Here is an 18248-nt window from a genome sequence, read left to right as displayed (position 1 = left end):
AAGGTGATGTGTTCATCTATTTCAGCATTCCACAAAATAATTGCGTTTGCTATATTTTGCAGAACAAGATGAATTTTAATACTTTGAGTTTGAAGAATGATGTTTCAAGTTTCGTCACTTCTGCACCGCATCTGACCCTTAGGAATCCAGCTCAAGGCATGTATGGATAAAGGCAAGCACTCTAAGCCCACTACTTTTGAGCCTGCCCACCCTCTGACAAGGGTAAGAGAAGGTTGTCAACATTGTCATGCTTTTTAGTCCTCTCCCAGGTGAACTAAAGGAGAAACTCTGCTTGGCAGAGAGTTAGAATGAAAATGGAACTGGATAACATAAAATACAAACCACCTCCTTCTCATTCCTTTCTTAACTCTAATTTTTTTTTAGTACCAAAAATAATCACCACCACTGCCTCTACAATACTCCCTCATTCATTCATTGCTTCATTTTGTTCTTTGCCTTGGAAGAGCCATGGTCTTGCCTGCTTAACAGGAAATGTGGGAGAAGACAGCAGTCAAATAATCCCACAAATATACAGTATCACATGGTTCCACGGGCTACGAAGGAAAAGCTGTGGGGAGTTTGACGGTTTATGATGGTAGGGGGTTCTGATCTAAAATGGAATGTCCTGAAAGAATTTCCTGAAGAAATTGCATAGAATGAGAGGTTATTTAGGTATTATTGATAGTTCATTAGGTAGTAATTATTAGTTATTAATAACTATTAATTATTAATAATTGCTGCCATAATAAATTGCTACAAACTTAGTGACTTAAACAATACATATGTCTTATATCCCTGGAGGTCAGAGTTGGAAATAAGTCACACTGGGATAAAATCAAGGTATGGACAGGACCGGTTCCTTCTTAAGATTCTAAGGACAATTCATTCCCTTGCCTTTTCCTGTGTCTGAGGCCAGGTAGGTTCCTTGGCTCATGGCTCCTTCCTCCATCTTCAAAGCCAGCAGTGGAGCATCAGCTGTCTTTTCTGACCTCTGCTTCCAGGCTTATATCTTCTCTCTCTCGTTCTGATCCTCCTGCCTCCTTCTCATAAGAATCCTTGTGATTACATTGGGCCCACCTGGAGAATCCAGGATAATCTCCTCCTCTCAAAACTCTTAACTTAATCACATCTGCAAAGTTACTTTCAGCATGTATGGTAACATATCCACAGGTTCCAGAGGTCAGGAGGCAGAAGGGAGCATTCTGGGGAAGGGGAATAGCCTGTGCTAAGGCACTGAGACAGGCTGGGGCATGGTGCATTTCAGCAATGAAAGAAGGTCAAGTGGAGAAAATTGGGAGGAATGTGTCATCAAAGAGGTTAACAGGGCTGGGCGTGGTGGCTCACACCTGTAATCCCAGCACTTTAGGAGGCCAAAGCGGGCAGATCACAAGGTCAAGAGATCCAGACCATCCTGGCCAACATGGTGAAACCCCGTCTCTACCAAAAATACAAAAATTAGCTGGGTGTGGTGGTACATGCCTGTAATCCCAGCTACTCGGGAGGCTGAGGCAGGAGAATCACTTGAACCCAGGAGGCAGAGGTTGCACTGAGCCGAGATTGTGCCAGTCATTGCACTCCAATCTGGATGACAGAAAAAGATTCCATCTCAAAAAAAAAAAAAAAAAAGAGCTTAACAGGAAACAAAAATACACCAGTTGGCACCAGGCCAATGTTCACCATCTTCCACAAGGTTCCTATGACTTTTGTAGAGAGAATATTTTTCTGATCACCTTTGGTTTTGACTTCCTTGATTATATGAATTAATTCAGTTTAAGCATTATTTCACTTTTCTATGCATGTGCCACTGGACCTTTGGTGCTTATGCATTTAGAAAACTTTGCTATACATTTTTGTTTGTTCCTTTTTAGTATGTGCAGAGGTCATTGGGAGGTATATGTTTGAATAACAAAATAACGTCAATTCAATATTTAAATGGTTACAATTCTGAGCTTCTTCCCATAAGTCTCAGGAAACCCATTCTTCTCTAGATATCCTCAAAGACTCATTCCAGGGATATTTACTCAGCTTAAAAAAGAAGATACTAGTGACTCTGGCATTGGCAAGAAGCACAGTTAGTCTTCCAAAAGAATCCACTCTGTGCTGCAGCTGACTCACGGTGTTGCCAGAAATCCACTCGTTACTCACTGTTGCCATTCCCACAGTAGTTTCTCAGAGCATTGGATCTGCACAGGTTGACTCCAGTCGTTGTCATGGGTCTCTTGTTTAATACCCTAATTGCACGTCTGTTAGATACTTCCTCCTTCAAGCACTCTCTTCCACTGGTTTCTTCCGCTGGTAAAACAATGCTCTTCTGGTGTGCTCTGAGCCCTCTCATCCTCTTCAACTCAGATGTGACATGTTAAGGGACCTCAAAACTCAGCCCCAAGACCTTTATCTCTTTCCGTTGTACATAACATCTTGTATACTGATTGCTTAAGTCACACTTCAGCTCAAATATCCCTTTGAGGCTTAGACCCAAAACTCATCTTCACCAGTATGTCCACCATGTCCTTGAATGTGCTTCAGCTCTTTCCAAAGTCCCTTTTCAAACCTGACTCTCTTCATAATCCTATTTTATCAACCATCCATCTAATTGGGTGACTCAGGAATTTGATTGTCCTTCTTAATTTCTTTTTCTCACTAATGTCTATCTCTTGTCTGTTACCAAGACCTGTTGATTCTGTTGATTCCACCACCTAGTCTCTTTGAAATCACTCATTTTTCATCTTCACTGCTGTTGCAGCCCGTACTCTCTTTCACTAGGACTACAAAAAGCCTTCCATTTCCCCAGGACCTTTGCACATGCCATTCTCATCACTTAAATTTTCAATCTCAGCTCTAGCATCATATCCTTAAGGAAGATGTAGTTGACATATCCATCTGAATTAGCTTCTTTTATTATGCATATTTGTGAGTCCTTATTCTTTGTCTCACATTGTTTAGTGTAAAGTTTAGATTTATTTAAACAATAATTTATTTAATATCTATCTTTTCCACTAGGCCATAACTTGCATGAAGGGAAGACTCTATTTTGTTCATTAGTATGCCCAGCAGCATTCATAGAATTAGACATATAATGATACACAAAATCATATATTTTGTTAATGAATAAATAAATAAATTAGTAGCTTGGCTCGTCGTAATAACATTTAACATAAGTGAAGGATCAACAAACTTTTTGTAGAGACCAGACAGATAGTAAATATTTCAGGCTTTGTGTTCTTTATAGTCTTCGTGGCAATAATTCACTATGCCATCACAGTGAGAAATTAGCTACAGATAATCTGTAACCAAAGGGCATGGCTGTGTCCCAATAAACTGTATTAACAAAAACAGACTGCAGGCTGGATTTGGCCCAAGGGCTTACTTGGCTGATCCCTAATCCAGGCTACTGAGTTTTTAAATAACTCCATGTAAAGAACAACACATTGTTCTTTTGGAGTCTGCTCACACCTTTGACAAGGATTAGAGATTTCTCCAATGCACATTATTAAATAGTACTTTCAGCATCTTCATCTTAATAACAAATGCATTTAAATTTTAGAGGCTTTCACAACTTTCTTGTAGACAAATGAGTGGATGTTCGCTTTTATTTTCACGAAATGGCCATACCTGCTGGTTTCCTAAACCAAAGGAAGTCAATAGTGAGGGCATTGAGGGTTTTACCTTAGGCAACTAAAGTAGTAGCTACTCCTAAATGACACTAATCTAGTGGAAAATAGTTTTTCAGTAACATTACTGTTCATGAATGACTGCTCCCTCCCATCTCAGTGGGTGTGAATTGAATTTCCCCACTCCATAGCCAAATATCTTGCTTTGGCCAGTGTGTTTCAGTGTCAGTTGTCAATTTCAAGCCAATGCTTTAAGAGATTGTGCTGCTTTTCTCTTGCCCATGATGGGCACCAATGTTCTAGATAGAGATAGATCTGTCATTCTTGGACCCAAAGAGAAGACAACTTGGAGTACAGTTGCAGCCTAAAAATATGACTATCTAATAGAAGTAAGAAATACATTTTCTGTTGTTATAGCCATTGATTTTATGGAGTAAATAGTTACCGTGTCTTGCCATAGCCTATACTGATCAACAAACTGGAAACCTCCTGTGTGAGTCCATTTGAACTACTATAAAGGAATACCTGAGGTTGGATAATTCATAAAAGAAAGAGTGCTTTCTTTTAACATGGTGCTGACATCTGCTCAGCTTCTGTAGAGGCCTCAGGAAGCTTTTACTCATGACAGAGGCTAAGCAGGAGCAGGTAGTCATATGACAAGAAAAGGCACGAGAGAGAGAGAGGGAGGTGCCACACACTTTTATACAATGAGATCTCAGATGAACTCAGGGGAAGAACTCACTCATGACCAAGGAGATGATGCAAAGCCATTCATAAAGTATCCATCCCCATGAGCCTGTTGTGTCTGTAACACTGGGAATTCCATTTCAACATGAGGTTTGGGAGGAACCAATATTCAAACCATGTTACCTCCCTACTCAAACATAAAACATCACATTTAGAAAAGTCATTGTTGAGGCACAAGTGTATTCTACACTGATTTGAGAAGGCCTCCTAATTATAGCCAGTAATCATATGATGAGATGGAATGGAACTGATAAACAGATCACATAACTAAGGGGAAAAAACATGTTTTGTGAAAACACACTTTAAAAATTGAACCTAGGCTGGACCCAGTGGCTCACACCTGTAATCCCAGCACTTTGGGAAGCTGAGGCGGGTCGATCACTTGAGGTCAGGAGATCAAGACCAGCCTGGGCAACATGGTGAAACCCTGTTTCTATTAAAAATACAAAAAATTAGCCAGGCGTAGTGGCATGTACCTGTAATCCCAGCTACTTGGGAGGCTGAGACAGGAGAATTGCTTGAACCCCAGAGGCAGAGGTTACAGTGAGCCTAGATTGCACCATTGCACTCCAGCCTGGGAGACAGAGTGAGACTGTGTCTCGAAAAAAAAAAATGAACCTGCCTTAAATTATTTTACAGTCTTTCATAAAGTATAGATTTGCAAGTTTTCTTAAAAATCTGAGGATATCTGGCAAAATTACTTAACATATAGCAAGGAAGGGCTGAAGCTGGGTTTTGACTGCCCTTTTAAACAAGGCAACCACCATCCAGTTTGCCACAGCCCTTTCCATTCTTATCATGGCAAGTGCAAATGCCCTCCACCAACTTCCCCTGAGCCTCCGCTTACCATCTACCATGCCAGGCTTTATATCTGCTGGGCACCACATCTGTAACCTTAATCAGGAGACTCTTGAGACTGGTCACTGTGCCTTATTTATTTTTGTACCCTCAGCCCTGAGCACAGTGCTTGGAATGTAAGACTTGTTTGATGTATGCTGGCTGTATACATAACCACAAATGAACCTCTGTCACTAGAAGCTTCCATAGAGTTAAAACCTTAATAATCAACTAGGCTTCAGCTTTACTTTGAAGTGATAAGCATATCAATCCATATAAATATTAATTAAACCCAAACAAACATGGAAGAGACTATGTGTATAGGATGAGGTAAACAGAATGGGGAGGCTGGCAAGGTCAAAGGAATACATATATGATATTGGCACATTCTGAAACCTTCAGGGCATCTTCTGATGCTCAATTGAACTTCAAAGGTTTTTAAAAAGCAAAAAATTTAAGGATATTTTCATTCCTCATATTTAGTGTCACTTAGCATGAGACTCTTGCTCCAAGCCAGGAGTAGTATGTGTGGTTCATCCAAATCTTAGGAAGAGAGAATAAAATTTGATATCTGTGAGCTCAGAACTTTAATATTCATTACAAAAGCTATATCCTTTTCCCAAACCTGTTGTATTTCATCTTTCTATCCTTCCCTCTCCCCACCCTCCTCCTTGGTCCATTACACTTTATTCTCTTCTTGGGGGTGGGTGGCAGAGGGAGAGGTAATTCATGCTGCTTCTTCAGACTGTGTGCAGAATATGCCTCCCTTCAAGGTGAACAGCTCTGAGGGAAAGTCTTCATTTAAGGGGAGAGAATAGGATCAACAGCAGGCAAAAAAGTTATACACAAAGATCAGTATAACTGTGGCCAAAATGGATTAATTACAAATAGATTATTTTGATATAGCATTTGTTTACTTTCTGACATAGTTAAGAATAAATATGAAGACACGCAAGATTCTGGACTTCAAAATTGGAAGACTGTGGTTATGTGGTTTTTTTCATTCACAATTTTGTTTATAAAATGAAGTCATGGAGTTGGGCTAAATTATTCTGTTAAATTAAGAAATGTATAGGCAGTCATTTTAATTATATTTTATTTTAATTATATACTTAATTTATCTACCACTATTACCACTTGCAGTATTTTATAAAGAATTGCTCTTAAATAGATCTCTACATTCAACTATTCTGTTCAGTAGTCTTATCATACATCTGCATTATGCATAGCTTTGCAACAGGAGATTCACAATATCTTGTAAAGAAAAAATAAACTCAGTGAAAGGAACTTGCCCAGGGTGCCTGTACTTTACTCATAGGTGATTTTCTATTGTACATTATCATTTATATCTAATATGAACCATTCTGCACTGCTTGCCTCTAATCCCCATGCTTGTTAAGGAGCTTAAGAGGAGAATCAGTTGATTTCAAGGCCTTTTGGAGTTCAAGGGCAAAGTGATTATTTCCTTAAAGGAAAAAAGATCATGGACTCATCACAATTTCCAAAGTTCAGCTCTTTTTTGTTTCACTAATTAGAAGCCAAACCAAATGCATATCTGGAAGCTTTTATACAGGCAATCAGCCCTTTGCCCTGGGACCAATTAAAGAAAAGTGTCTTTTACACATTACTGTCTGTGAATATCTAGTGTTCATACAAGGTGTCATGTTTCACCATGAGTCATGCTAACACCATATAATCACATAGTTGAAGAGCTAATGATATGTTTGTTCTTCTCATTTTAATTTACAAACATAACTGCACTCCTATGCCTATGGCTTATCTGTAGCTTAAACAGGAATTTATGTAAATATACATATATGTAGATATGTTAAAGGGCATTATTTAATCAGCAAGTGAGATCATGCTGTTCTATCTGAAAATTATGTTTCTATGTCTAATTCTATCCATAGCGATATATACATATATATGTATATATATATTTTTTTTCCAAAATGATAGCAACAATTGTATGTATTTATAGAGACATTGATTTGGATATCTACTTGAAATGTGTACTCTTTTCCTATACATTTTAGAGAGCTATTAGTAACATTGGTTTTATATATATATATATATATATATATATATATATATATATATAAATTTATATATATATATACCTTTTCCAGTGTATTAGTATTAGTCTGGGTTCTTCAGAGATTTACTGTAAGAAATGGATTCACATAATTATGGAAGCCAAGAAGTTCAAGATTGGCAACCAGTAGGCTGTAAACTCAGGAGAGCTGGTGGTGCAAGTTCCAGTCCAAGTCTGAGACCAAAGGTGGGAAGACTAATGTCCCAACTAAAGACAGAGAGAAATAATTTTTTTCTCACTCAGCATTTTATTCTATTCAGGTCTTCAAAGGATTGGAGAAGGTTCACTCATAGGAGAGGCCAGTCTGCTTTATTCATTCTACCCATTCAAATGTTCACCTCATCGAGAAACACCCTCATAGATACATCCCAAAATAATGCTTAGCCAAGTATCCAGGTACCCCATGTCCAAATCAAGTTGACAAATAAAGTTAACCATCCCACCACCAACACTATGCTAATCAGAGCTAATTAATTAATTAATGCTAATTCTGGTGGTCCAATAATGTCTAATATAAGTAAGTCATTATTTAAAAGGGCTTAAATCTTGTTAGAGCTTTGGAAATTTGAGCCAAATGAAATAACTGCCCCTTAAGAACAATACAATGGTGCCATCTTCACATAGAGTAGATTCTATGGAATGAACATAGCTCTTTTACAAAGATGTCACTTCAAAACCTATCAAGGATTTATATTAAATTCCACCTGCATTTATCCACAATTCTACATTGTATTACTGTCATCAAAACAGAGAATGAAAGAGTAGTTATAAGAGACTGGGAAGAGGATTGGGAAATAGAGGATGGGGAGAGGCTGATCCACAGGCAGAAAGCTATATTCAGATGGAAGTATTAAATCCTGGTATTCTGTTGCACAGTAGGGTGACTGTGGTTGGCAATACAATATGGCATACTACAAAGCAGCTTATAAGAGGCTTTTGAATGTTCTCACTGCAAGGGAATGATAAATGCATGGGGTGATGGATTCACTAACTACCTTGTCTTAGTCCATTTTTGTTATAAAGGAATAGCTGAGGCTGGGTAATTTACAAAGAAAAGAGGTTTATTTATCTCATGGTTCTGCACAAGAAGTATGGCACCAACAGCTACTTTTCAAAAACTAGTTCTCAAGGGAACAAGAGTGAGAATTCACTTCTTTAAGAATGGTACCAAGCAATTCATGAGGAATCTGTCCCCATGACCCAAACACCTACCACCAAGGCCCTATCTCCAACATCAGGGATCAAATTTTAATGTAAGACGTAGGAGCAACAAACCCTTGCCAAATTACAGCATATCCTGAGGGGATTATTACATAACAGAGATATGTATCAAAATATCAAACCATATTCCACATATATGTGCAATTACAGTGTAATGATTTTACAAATAAAAACTTTAATTCAACTTTTTAGAAAGTGCCACCTAATTGGGGCATTACAAGTGACTGTTCTGAGTATTATTAATGATTAAGCAGGGAGAAACTCTACTCACCAAACAATTTTCTGTCTCCTTCACTAGAGAGACTGCATGATTATAGTTGATAAAGAAATTAATATATGCATATAACTGAATTTAAATAAGTAACTTCCAACTTAGAATTTTATATCCAATAAAAACCATCCTTTTAAAATAAAAGAGAAATATTAAGAGGATTTATTATCAGCATGCTTGCACAAAAGGGGTTGCTGAAAGATGTTTTCAGACAGAAGAAAACTAATGTAAAATGATAGACCAGAGATCCAGAAAACAATGAAATGTACAGTGGATACATATTAATATCCACTGTAAGAAAAGTGATAGTAATGTCTTATTGTGTTTGTGTATCTAGAATTAAAATAAATTTCAACAAAATTATACTAATATAATATTTTTTTTTCTTACAGACAGGGGCTCACTCTGTAACCCAGACTAAACTATCGTGCACAATCATGGCTCAAACTTCTGGACTCAAGTGGTCCTCCCACTTCAGCCTCCCATGTAGCTCGTATTATAAGCATGCGCTATTATGCCCAGCTAATTTTTTTAAAAAACTGTAGATACAGGGGTCTCACTATGTTGCTCAGGCTAGTCCTGAACCTCCTGCCTTAGCCTTTGAAAGCACTAATATTATAGGCTTAACTGTCTTGCTGTGACTAAACAGAGAATCAGAATACCAACTAGTACATCTTTGCTCATCTAAAAAACACATACTCTGATCTCTAGGCTAACTACTAATAATATAGTGAAAGGATATATCACTTTCAACATGATAGGAAAGAAATTAGAAAATGAAAATACTTTATAAGATTAAATATATACAGATAGAAAAAAGAAACATAGAGCATCAGGAAAATATCAGAAGTTATATAGAATATAATTGTGCAAAGTTCTCCACATTTAAAAAGAAAACTTTCTGACAGTATTAAAAAATCTCATCTAGATGATATAAGTGACATAACTGTATTTTATCAAATATTAAAAAGTTGAAAATGAGAATGGAGAAAGATATACCATGAAAATACTAACCAAAAGGTGGAAAAAATACTCATTCACCTATATTAATAAAAGGCAGTGAACTTTAAGGCAAGAAAATTTAAGCAGCATAATCATAATAGGTTCAATTTATCAATAATTCAATCTGGAACATGTCTAATAACAGAGCCTCAAAATATATAGAAAAGATTCAAGAATAAAAAGACAATTCCACAGTTCTAGTGGAAGATTTTAAAATACAATTGTCAGTAACTAAAATCAACCAAAACTAAAAATCAGTATGCAAACTAAAAAATTATTATAGATATAAAAATTTCTAATAACAAGACCCACAAAATTGACCTCATGGAATTTTGTAGAACCAATTCTGCACACCCCATACCTGCAGAATACATAGTTTTGAGTATATATGAAACATTTCTAAAAACCATAAAGATGATCAACACAAATTTCAAAGAACTAAAATCATGCAAAGAATATAATCTCACCTGCAATATCATTTTTCTAGAAATTGATAACAGAGAACTAGAAAACACACTTATGTTCGAGAAATTTAAAATAACTATTTATAACTAAACCCACAGGTCAGAGAAGAAATAACATAGAATTTAGAAAATATTTTCGACTGAAAGAAAAATTTTAAAATATTGTATACTCAACATGCAATGAAAGTTACTACCTAATGTGATAGCTATAACCCAAAACACATATATTAGAAAAGAAAGAAGCTGAAAGTCAATCATCTCAAACATTTAGGGAGGAAAAAAGCTGGCAAATTGAGCCCAAAGAATGAAAAAGGATGGGAATAATGTACAAAAATTATTAGATTAGGTAAAAGTACTATAAAATGGAGAAGACCAACAAAGCCAAAGTATGTCATCTGGATACACTAAAAAGAAATTGAAAGAATTAGAGTACAACTAATGAAAATGAAAGAAATAAGTGAGAGTGTGCAGAAACGATCAATGTCAGAAAAAGGAGACATCACTACAGATGTTCTACGCTTTTGAAAGAACACAGGAAATATGAACATTTATTCTAATAATCTCTAAAACTTAAATTACTCAAATAATTTTTAAAAATAACCAAATGGACACAAGAAGAAATGGAAAAAAACCTAATCTGTAAATAAATCGCATTTCACAAAAAGAAAAGGAAAGATGAAGGAATAAGAAGAAGGGAAGGTAGGAGAGGCTAGGGCAGAATAAATGTCAAGATCCAGATGGCTTTACTTTTGAATTGATTTTAGGGAAGAAAGTCTGCCAATTCTACTTATGCTGTTACACAGAAGAGTGAAAGAAAATCTTATTCTCCAACACAATTTCTTGAGGAAAGCATAGGCCTTGTTACCCAAATTTGATTAAAAGAACATAAAATTACAGTACCTAAATGTAAAAATTTTGGAAAACTAAACACAGCAAAATAGGAACATGATGATTCACAGTAACTAATTTGGGTTTAATTTAGTTATTCAAAGTAGCTTTAAAATTTTTAAAAATTCATTGTGTTCCAGGAACAGAAAACCAAATACCACATGTTCTCACTCATAAGTGGGAGTTGAACAATGAGAACACATGGGCACAGAGAGGGGAACATCACATACTGGAGCCTGTTTGGGGGTTGGGGGCAAGGGGAAGGGAGAACATTAGGACAAATATCTAATGCATGCGAGGCTTAAAACCTAGATGACAGGTTGATAGGCAGAGCAAACCACCATGGCACGTGTATACCTATGTAACAAACCTGACCAGAACCTAAAGTCAAATTAAAAAAAAAAAAATCGTGTTCACAACATTAATCAAATAAAAGAGAAAAATTGTAGGCATATCCCATCAGATGCAGAAACAACATCTAGAAACTACTTAAATATAAATAAATGGTAAAGTAGATTAAAAAATCATTGTGGTTTATTAATACGTTGGAACATTACTCATCAAGCAAAAATAAACTAATTGAAATTACACATATGTGAGGAATAAGTCAAACAAACAAGAACCCAGATACCAAAAACTAAATGCTATTTGATTCCATTTGTAAAAGTGAAAAAATAATTAAACCACAGTGTTTAGGGTACTTGCTTGGGTGGTAAAGCTATAAAGACAAATAAAACTGTGATTATATAAGCATCAAGATAATAATTACTTTTGGAAAGAGCAATAGGAATAGAAATTCAGAAGGGACAGCTTCTGGGATGTTGACCATGTTCTATTTCTGGACATGGGTGGTAACTTTTTAGTTGTTCGTTTTCTTTATTGCATTTTAGGTTTGGGGTACATGTGCAGAACATGCATGATGGTTGCATAGGTACACACGTGGCTGTGTGATTTGCTGCCTTCCTCCCCTTCACCCACATATGGCATTTCTCCCCATGCTATCCCTCCCCAGCTCCCCCCCACCTCTGTCCCTCCCCTATTCCCCCAATAGACCCCAGTGTATAGTGCTCCCCTCCCTGTGTCCATGTGTTCTCATTGTTCATCACCCGCCTATGAGTGAGAATATGCGGTGTTTCATTTTCTGTTCTTGTGTCAGTTTGCTGAGAATGATGTTCTCCAGATTCATCCATGTCCCTACAAAGGATACAAACTCATCATTTTTGATTGCTGCATAATATTCCATGGTGTATATGTGCCACATTTTCCCAGTCCAGTCTATCATTGATGGGCATTTGGGTTGGTTCCAGGTCTCTCCTATTGTAAACGGTGCTGCAATGAACAAGTTGTTCATTTTTTAATAGCCATAGAGCTGCATACCTATGTTTGGTATAATTTTCTGCACAATGTTTAACTATATTTTATTTTTAAAAGTTTTTTCCAATTATATTCCTCTCACAAAAGTGAGATATAGATTATAGTATCAAATGTGCATATCTCAAATGTGAAACTGACATTTGAAGCATTCTAGTAATTCATGTTCACAAATGCAAAACAGCACTTTTTGAACATTTTTTGCAATTTGCTAACATCTCAATTAAGTGCTAAATCACTTTTGAGACATATAAAAAGTAAAACGTATATCCAATGGGAAGTCATATCCCTATGTAAGACCGTATTGTTACTCTGGACATTTCATAGTTTAGGAAACAATTACCTTAGTCATTGAAATGTACCAAAAAATTTTGCTCAAGCTACAACTTTGAGAATCTATGCTTGAAGCATGGAACAGATAAAGGCATAGCTGATAATCTATAGTTAAATTATACTTGGGTCTATTAATTTAATTGTTAAAACAACAAACAGAAAATCATATGGAATGTATACCACTCTTAATCTATCTGGATGTGCGAATACTGTATGAAGCACTCCATTCATGAGTTACATTGTCACTTTAGATCTATTAAAACTAACATGTTTCTCAAAGGCAGAACCTGTGCATTAGTATGCATTTGTTTACTTTTCTTTTCTTGTTTTTGTTTTTTGAGACAGTCTTGCTCTGTCACCCAGGCTGGAGGGCAGTGGTGCAATCTCAGCTCACTGCAGCCTCCACCTCCCTGGTTCAAGCAATTCTCCTGCCTCAGCCTCCTGAGTAGCTGGGATTACAGGCACCTACCACCATGCCTGGCTAATTGTCGTATTTTTAGTAGAGACAGGGTTTCACCATGTTGGCCAGACTGGTCTCGAACTCCTGACCTCAAGTGACTGCCTGCCTCAGCCTCCCAAAGTGCTGGAATTACAGGCGTGAGCCAACATGCCCGGCTTATTACTTTTCTTTTATTACCTCTAAAAGCACCAGCCCTAGATACATGTTAACTTGATGTACACTTGATTTGAACAAACTAAATCATAGGAAACTTGGGTAAGAAAGAATACTTAGGAAATACTGCGAGAAATCAGGAGAGTCATAGATGAAAAGTGTAGCCTAGGAAAAGGCAGGACCATCCTAGGAAAACTCTAGAAAACAAGGCTGCAAAATATGATAGGATTAGAGAAGAGCTGATCGAAAATAGAGCTGACCCTGACAGTACCAACATAGAGGTCCACTAGAAATCACACATTTCAGAAATATTTAATCTATGATTTATTTTGCAAAATTAACTTTAAATGGGAGTGGGAAATGAAAGAAGAAAAGAAAGAAAAACAGACAAATAAGAACATAAAAGAGAGAACTGAGGGGAATCTTAGGAGTGACATGGTATTTGTGAGGATGACCATAGGAGGCCAATGTACTGAGGAAAGAAACAGATATAAACTTATTTTGACTGAGGCCAGGCGTGGTGGCTCATACCTGTAATCCCAGCACTTTGGGAGGTCGACGCAGGTAGATCACGAGATCTGGATTTTGAGACCAGCCTGAACAACATGGTGAAACCCTGTCTCTACTAAAAAAAAAAAAAAAAAAAAAAAAAAAAAATTAGCAGGACGTGGTGGCATGTGCCTATGATCCCAGCTACTCAGGAGGCCGAGGCAGAATTGCTAGAACCCAGGAGGCAGAGGTTGCTGAGATTGCACCATTGCACTGCAGCCTGGGCGACAGAGCAAGACTCTGTCTCAGAAAAAAAATTATTTTGACTGAAACTAAACATAAATCAGCTAATTCTGCACATGCATAATGATTTTTAACATTTTATGTTTTGAAAAGTTCTCTTTAATTTCACTTCCACATTTTCAGGGGGTTGGGAATACATGGCATCCATATAATTAAATTAATTCATTTGACCTCTTATTCATTTTTGTACCAATACTTTTAGAAACATGAGGACACAAATCTGACCAACTTCTATAAGCCAACAAAACTTTTTCCCCCTTTGTGAATAGAAAGATGGTTTAAAGTGGCTTCCCGGCAGGAATAGATCACGTTTTTGAAAATAGCACAGCGGAACCTCGAAGCAGTACAGGTCAAACCGTGTCATGGCCGGCCCTCCAAGCAATCTGTTCCTTCAGCAGAGATTAGGGACACACTTGGTCAAGGGGCAGCAGAGGGCACTCCAGGCCAGAACAGGTTAAGTTGTGGTCACTTTATCTCTTGTTGTTGACGCAAAGTCCCGAGGCCATGGCCCAGGGTTTTCCTGCAGAAATGTGTTTACAAGCAGGTCAAGGACTTGTAGACAGATAACCATTAGCAAAACAACTTTTCTATTGACAACAGAGCAAAGAAAGGTGTGTTTGCAGATGAATTATCACTTGCTTCTTAAAGGAAAAAAAAAAAAAACTTCAATGAAATCACTAAATCCCAGCTTTCTTACCCCCAAGACTAAAATCTCTCAGGAGTGTGAGAAGAGTTGCTTCTTGCTTTTTCTCACAATTGCACTCACATCTTGCCAACTGCAAATTAATCTGTAATGACACTTTCTAGCCTTGGCTAATATCTACAAATTATCCATTTGGGTCTTCTAAAGATGAAGAAATTATTTTATACCTGAGTTAGAAAGAAAATTGGATGAATATTGAAATAGCATGAAAATCTTTAAATCTCTCAGGCAAATTGTGGGAGTGCCTGATTGCTGAAGAGAGTAAATTTTCAAAAATCAGCTGAAACTTCCTGGTTTGAATCTCTGTCCGATGACTTTTGGGCTGAAGATAATTTTTGGTGAGATCCTAAATTTGTTAGCACTAAAGACAGAAATAAATAGTCCTAGTCCACTGAGACATGAGGAGGAGAAGCAAAACAAAACTAATCAAAAACTATAATAAATAGGTAAAAGACTTAAAGTGTATCAGAAGCAACAGGAATGAGAAGCTTCACTAATGAACATGTTTTAAGCTTTGAAAACTGTGGCCTATTTCAGCTTGCCATGTGATGTAACTCTTGCATAGAAGCTGGGGGAAAAAAAGCTTCTCATGGCATGTCTAGTCTTATGCTAAAGAAGGGCACTCACATTTTCACTAAAGGAGAAAAATCTGAACTTGGGAATCTGCACATGGGTAAATATGAGCTGTCTCATTAGAAAGATACTTCTCAATTAGTTTTCTTTTCATCCCTCTTTCTTTCGTCTCTCAGCCTGCTTACGCTCACCCACACAGACGCACAGAGTCCTGCACTTGCGAAGGGTCAGAAAGGTTCCTGCGGATTTCTCTCCATAGAAGTCCTGACAATGTGGCATGTGCAGTCTCGACAATGACATGCCACTCAAAATCCCTCCCTTCATATTGTCCCTCCCTTTAAAGGAGACAGCTAACGTGAATGAAACACTTTTTCCCCCTGGGGACGTCTGACTTGCTTTTATTAACCCAGATACAAAGTGCCACTCAGAGGCCTCGGACAGTAGAATTCTTTTTTCTCTTAACTAGCAATTCATTTGACCCTCAAGAATAGTATGAAAGCTCCATGGCATTCTACATTTCTTATTTATTTTATGTTCCCACTGCTCCATGAAGCATTCTTATAAAAATATTGCCGTGTACCATAAAGTCTTCATATTAAAAGGACGTTTTAAATGGTTTCATCTTAACATGATTCTGTCACTCAAATTGGAGAACTTTATGCTAGTTCTTTTCCAAGCTGTTAAAGATTAGCTTGATGTAGATAAGGCTATTCCCCAAACTCATTATCTGTCTTCCAAATGCACCTTAAGGACTCCTTAATAAAGTCAAGGTTACGTGAAGAGTATTTTACTGAAAATCAGTGAATGACTATTAATAAATCTGCATTACAGATGAGTTATTTTGTCTCTGTCTCTCATCTTTACAATAGATGATCCTTCTTTTTTATTAGTTTTTTTAAACAATAAGGCTATTTCTTACTATTTCTTAATCTTACATTATCAATGATTCAGTGATCATACTGGAGGGAAGTAGCTACAAAATGTTTCTGCCTGGTGTATAATTAAATGTAGGCCATGCATTCTGCAGTGTACATTAACAGATATCTTTGACCTCTATATCACCCCAAAATGAAAACTCCTCCATACCCGATCTCTGCTCCGTTAAAATACTAGCATGTTAAATACACACACACACATTCACTCGCACACACACACTCTCACACACACACTCACACATACATGCAAACACACATATGCATATCTCTTTCCAAAATGAGAATGTGAATAGCTCCCATCTGACCATGATGTTTTTCGTCCTGCTAAAACAAAATTCCAACCCCTATAATTAATGTAGCAGATGTTTCTCTGGCTCTTACAGGTCCAAAGGCACAAGAGAGTTGCAAACTTGGTAATTCTATTATCGTCCATACTCCTAAATAACTGGAGCTCCACCCTAATGTTTCCCCACCGCCCCCAACTATTTATTCTTCCATGAAATCTCCACCACACACAGCAAATATCACATGCTGCTTGCATAACAATCCCTTTTTTTATTTTAGAATCAGGGTTTCTAACTCCTGCACCTTCTCCTCCTTTTTACATCAAACTCAAGATACCAGTCGAATTCGGAATATGGCTTTATTAATTTATAATAAGACAATAGCAAATACAGCCCATAACACAATATTTGTTCCTAGTGGAATTTTTACTGATTTGCCTTTATCACCTACAGCAGAGCTGTAAGCAAATCTTTTAATGTTTTCTGAGCAATAAAGGAATGTTTTTATCAGTTGCTCCTTTTAAACAAGTCTGAGCCATATTCAGATCTTTTGGTCGGAAATTTTTACTGGAGATCTTCCAAGCTCTGGATTTCAAAGAGTGATTTTTTTCACCTTTCCAATGTAAGTCAGATTAAAATACAGTGTATGTGAATCATTTCTATTTACTGATATTGTTGGCTCAAACCAAAATCACAAACTGCACACGTATACTCAGAGTATGGTCACATAATCATGCCGCTAAGATTGCACCTCCAAACTCTGAAATCTGAGTAAATGGAATGGTTTTTCCCTAGACCACACCTTCTCGAGAGAGAGGCTCATCTACTGTTTAACGCCTTCCTCGTTGCCTGAGTTCTGCCCTTTAATGCCCAAGATCATCAACAGCTATTTCAATGGTAGGGGACAAATCTGGCTTCATGTTATATGAGAAGGGACAAATCGAAAATTAATCTCTTAAAGTATCTTCTGTCCCATTCTTCCCCAGACATTCGGTATGTTTTGGTTCTGTGATTGCAATGAAGGAGGCTATTCTTGCTCTGTGCCGTATCCAGTGTGACACAGTGGAGACTAGAGACCAAAGAGCCCAAGACCAAGGCAAGAGCAATCCAGTGGTGTCACTGCTTCCTGTCAATGGCAGCATTTTCAGCAATTTCCAAGGGTGTGGCTGAGCATAGATGCTCCAGATATTCACCATGCAGCTCATTTCAGTGATGGTGGGACTATTAGTTCTGATTAAGAAATTAATAACTCCTGGGGAAAAAAAAGGTTTAAAAGACAGAAGTTGCTGATAAACCTATAACTGAAAGCCCTTAAAATATTTTTATGTCCTGTAAAAGAGAATCATAAAAGCAGCACATGAAATAAAGAAAATATCAATGACATTTTATATATGTTAAATTAATAATAATGGACACTGCATATCTTAACTTCCAATGGCCATCCTTCACTGGATATAAATTTTCAGCATCTTCCTCTGGCTCCTGTGTCACCGAGAGACTGGGAAATT

At 37.1% G+C, this 18248-nt stretch overlaps 1 protein-coding gene across 29 annotated transcripts in view; it reads left to right on the top strand.

The window, feature by feature from the left end:
• LOC103793610 (uncharacterized) overlaps positions 1–18248 on the top strand; it is a 592261-nt gene that overhangs the window by 539006 nt on the left and 35007 nt on the right. For all 29 annotated transcript variants that reach the window (XR_013519261.1, XR_013519259.1, XR_013519258.1 and 26 more), the window contains one exon: positions 63–222. The gene's annotated coding sequence lies outside the window, so the exon portion shown is untranslated. The remainder of the gene's footprint in view (positions 1–62; positions 223–18248) is intronic.

Source organism: Callithrix jacchus, chromosome 6, assembly GCF_049354715.1.
Source record: "Callithrix jacchus isolate 240 chromosome 6, calJac240_pri, whole genome shotgun sequence".
NCBI classification, from domain to species: domain Eukaryota; kingdom Metazoa; phylum Chordata; class Mammalia; order Primates; family Cebidae; genus Callithrix; species Callithrix jacchus.
The sequence above is the reverse complement of the archived record's forward strand: the minus strand, read 5'-3'. Positions and strand labels throughout refer to the sequence as shown.